The sequence below is a fragment of the Nicotiana sylvestris genome, chromosome 4 (assembly GCF_000393655.2).
Source record: "Nicotiana sylvestris chromosome 4, ASM39365v2, whole genome shotgun sequence".
Classification (NCBI taxonomy): Eukaryota; Viridiplantae; Streptophyta; class Magnoliopsida; order Solanales; family Solanaceae; genus Nicotiana; species Nicotiana sylvestris.
The window spans coordinates 136,038,151-136,042,957 of NC_091060.1; the positions used below are offsets into that span (position 1 = coordinate 136,038,151).

Here is a 4,807-nt window from a genome sequence, read left to right on the forward strand (position 1 = left end):
TATAGCATGCATTTTCTGCATTTGGCGCTTGCACCGCTTCATGCTTTTGTTCCTTCCTTTTCCACTGCTGGTGGTGAGGAGGCTTCTTTGGTGCATTATTATTACCATGATTGGGGTTTCTTCCCCGACCACGGCCATGACCACGACTGGGGCCACGACCTCTTCCACGTTTAGCTTGGTGGAAGTTCGTCTCATTCACTTCAGGGAATGGACAAGAACCAATAGGTCGGCTTTCATGATTTTTCATTAATAGCCCATTATGTTGCTCTGCTATAAGAAGATGTGAGATAAGTTCAGAATACTTTTTAAATCCCATCTCTCGATATTGCTGCTGCAGGAGCATATTCGAGGCATGAAAAGTGGTGAAAGTTTTCTCCAACATATCATGATCAGTAATATTATCACCACATAATTTTAATTGGGAAATAATTCTGAACATAGCAGAATTATACTCACTGATAGATTTAAAATCTTGTAGCCTTAGATGAGTCCAATCATAACGTGCCTGTGGAAGAACGACCATCTTCAGGTGGTCATATCTATCTTTCAAATTATTCCACAGTATGACTGGATCTTTAATAGTGAGATATTCCATTTTCAGGCCCTCATCAAGGTGATGGCGTAGGAATATCATTGCTTTGGCATGGTCTTGGTTTGATGCCTGATTTTTATCCTTGATGGTGTCTGCCAGACCCATCGCATCAAGATGAATTTCAGCATCAAGCACCCAAGACATGTAGCTTTTGCCCGATATATCCAGGGCTACAAATTCAAGTTTAGAAAGATTTGACATTATTTAGGAAAAGAAAGTTCTTACCTCTAATACTTTCAAAGTATTTGCTCGAGATGTCAGAGTCTCGTGCTGATAACGTGTTATAAAATAAAGACTGTAAAGTAAAGACAAGTATAGAGAGAAACTGTTATATTATTCGAATTCAAACTGATGTACATAATGAACTGAAATCTCTTCTATTTATAGAAGAAAGGAAGCTGTTGTGTAAGCTGCTACTATACCAGATATGGATAATCTTCTACTGAGAGCAATGTTTATCCATAACGGAGTACTGAAAGGATAAGCTTATTATACCCGATATGGATAATCTTCTACCGGGGGTAATGTTTATCCATAACTGGGTACTGAAAGGATAAGCTTATTATACCCGGTATGGATAATCTTCTACCGGGGGTAATGTTTATCCATAACTGGGTACTGAAAAGATAAGCTTATTATACCCGGTATGGATAATCTTCTACCGGGGGTAATATTTATCCATAACCGGGTACCGAAGTGATAAGCTTCTTCAGGAAGCTTATTTCCAATAGAGTACTAAATAGATAAACATATTTACGGTGGAGTACCATATGGATAAGCTTCTTCAAGAAGCTTATTTACAACGGAGTACTAAATGAACATCCATAATATAATATATTTATAACAGAACTCTTGAATTAGATGTTTTAAATAATAGTACTATTCAGGTCATCTATAAAGTGCCCTTAAGTTACATTATTAAATTATATTGTTGACAACAATATTACTACTATTTTTTTCAACAATAAAGTGTTATGGCTTAAAAATGTTTTGCTGATTGAAATTTCCCAATTTTATGCAATATTGAGGCGGGAGGACTTCCCTCTCTTTTTTTCGTTTTCTGTCGAATCCTTCCCCCTCTTTTGTCCCAAGCCCTTCCCCAATTCCACCATATGCTTCAGCCAAAGCACCGAAGTATGAGTGTCCGGCCTTTCCTCAACCAAAAATTAGGGTTTGAAAAGGTAAGCTTCTTCCCCTCTTGTTTCAAGGTTAGGATTTAATTTAACTTTCAGGTAAATTTATAAAATATTTGTTAGATTTGCTACACTTTGGGTACCAATGGATCCTTATACTTCCGCATTCCAATGATTTGTCACTGGCGGAATAACTTCATGACTTACTGTCAAATTTGAAAAATTTTCAGTTAAAATAGAAAATACAATTACCAGAATATATTAGGTTTATCTTGGTTGAGCGTTCCCAACTACATACCTCTTGACATGTTTCTTCCTAAACCTTTTCAAGCACTTCGACGATTAAATTTTTGAAGTTGAAAAGCTTTTTAATTTGGAATTTGTCTATTATATTATACTATGTTTTCTCTAAGTTGTAATTATTTATCTAGGGACATGTATGTATCTAATTTATATGTGTTGTATGTTTTAGCAAATCTCAGCTTAACAGAATTTTATTGTTATAGCGCTAGAATGAAAAGCCTTTCATTCCTTGTTTATGTGATTTACTTTGCATTGTTGAAGTCTTCTTCTTACTTATTCGTTAAATTTTTTCTTTTTCATCGAACATATTAACAATTTGTTAAATCTTATGTGCAGGGGTGAGGGCCTAATATTGAGGTTAGATTCTTAATATAACTTCAATTGAATGACCTTTTATGTTTAGAGTTTTTGTTGGTTTGTCCTATAAGCTTTTTTGCAGATAAATATCTTTTTTAGTAATCTTGTATGACTTGGGATATGTTTGAGACAGTAATAATTTTATATAACACGAAAACTCTGGCCTAGGCATCTTTTGCTTCTCTTTTGGATTGATAGCTTAATATCAGCTATGCCATATACTATTTTGTTCTTTTCTAAGGAGATGGGGTGGGTGGAGTGGGGTGAAGAATAGTTAAGCTGAACTAGCATTTTATGGTAGAGGGGCTAAAGTCGATTTTTTTCAACAAATGCGTCAAAGAAGTACCATGGCTATTCTAGAAACTAGAACACATGTGCTGCCACTGAAATTTTATATGCACTCATTTGGGATCCTGGACTTCACTGTGTTAGTTCTAGAGGCTATTTCTTTTTGGTATTCACTAAGTAGAAAGAGATGGGTTGGGAACACCTTTGAACTGTGCACCTATCTCCGTTTTCCCTTATATAATTGAAGTTGGATGCATATTAAAATGATTGGACATGTTGATGTTCAGAATAAGTTATGGTTTATTCTTAGTAAGGAGCCAAACTGGTAAAATTAACTATCAGATATATGTGCTAATATGACCTTTCTACATTTGAAATTTTTACTTGAATAAGTGGACTTAATATTTCCTAACTGGCTATTAATACATTTTTCTAATGAAGAGGTGATTTTCTTTACTATAATTGTCTTCTCTCCGCTTAATCTTTTTTTTGTATAAATAATATTTAGCATATTTTTCATCTTAAACTCTTAAATGAAATTCACTAATCCCTTCATCTTAAGAATGACGCCTACATATGGTACTATTCTGTTGAAAAGTCTCAGAGTAGCTTGTGTATATATGGTAGCTCTTTTCATATGCATCACTAGTACATGTATTCTTATGTCGAGATTAATTTTTTTTTGTCATTAACAAATAAGGAGATTGTATATTTACTTTAATTAGAGACGAAAAAATGTAAAATGGTTATAAAATCTTTTTATACTAGAATTTATTAATGGTGAACTCTTAATTACTCCACAGAGGGACATGCAAGGGTATCAACATTCTGTATTAGTACTACATTTGAACTTTAAATTTTCCTTACTCTACCATGCATCTTCTTCAACAAATCTATTGTTGCATCCCAGTGAGACTGTTAGATTGTTAACTCATCACCTTTGTATTTTATATTCCCCTACTGTTGTTAACGTTATCCTATTTTTCCGTAGTTCCTTAAATTGCTAAACAAAGCAACATCTAGAATTCAATTGGATGCAGCATTATGCTAATGAGGAGCTATTTTCTCTAACTTCAATCAAGGTATGTTCTCACTTCACAATGCTTACTATGTTGCTCCAAAACAAATGCAACATGTATTCAAATAGAAAATATTTTTTCTTGAATTTGGTTCCTCTAGAAACTTCAACCATTGCTCTTAGGGTATTTTTCAGTTCTTTTGTGTAAAAGATAATACAAGTTGTATGTCATGGTTACAAAATTTATGGTCTGATTAGTTCCTGAAAATTTCCTCTCTAGTATTTCATGTCACAAATTTTGATACTATTGGAAATGTAACTAGTTATTTTGAAAAATATGATAAATTTAAAATGGAGCATATTTTATATGATTACAATATAATGATGCTTGCGTGTTTCCCAATTGAGGATTTGTGTTTCTTTATTTTTTGAATGATAAAGAGGATGTTTTTGGATTATAGATATGTCAATACTCTTTTTGTTGTTGTTTAAGCATTATCGCCATTGTGAAATTTTGGCATATTTCAGTTTCAACTAAATGGAGGTTCTTTTATGTAAGAGCAACATCTTATCTTTAAAATAATTAGATGCTCTTGTAATGTTACCATTTTCAAAAGAATAATAATTAGTTGTTCTTGTTGTCTGCAAGCTTAGATTAGTAACACTAATATATAAGCACCAAGTAAACTCATTAAGTAGCCTTGTTAGTATATCTCAGACTAATACTAATATTTGATGGTTACATGAAACTACGTTAGTGAAGTCTTAAGATCTTGTTGAATTTTTACCAACATCCAGTTTTCATTGTATGTGCAACCTTTTTCTTCTGCATTTGATTGTTTTGATAAATTATAATTTGATTACTATTAGAATTTTCTAATTTCTTTCTCTTTTGATCCTTTGTATTTTTTTAATATAGGAAGGATAAAGTTCTCCAACAACAGAAATCAAACTCAACCACAGACTAGGAGGAGAAGGAATAGTTTGGAGACATTTTATGTTATTTTTGGGTCATGTATATATACAAAGAAAATGTATTGTAATGTATATTAGAATACCTTATGTTGTTTGACTTTTTAGCAATGAAAAGATCTTATATATTTTTATTTCTTGTAA

General features: G+C 32.7%; 1 long non-coding RNA gene across 1 annotated transcript; it reads left to right on the plus strand.

Moving 5' to 3' along the window:
• The first annotated feature begins 1,634 nt into the window (after positions 1-1,634).
• Positions 1,635-4,807, plus strand: LOC104215643 (uncharacterized). The gene is made up of 4 exons (XR_708261.2): positions 1,635-1,773; positions 2,365-2,385; positions 3,665-3,755; positions 4,611-4,807. It is a non-coding gene; the product is annotated as an uncharacterized lncRNA (long non-coding RNA).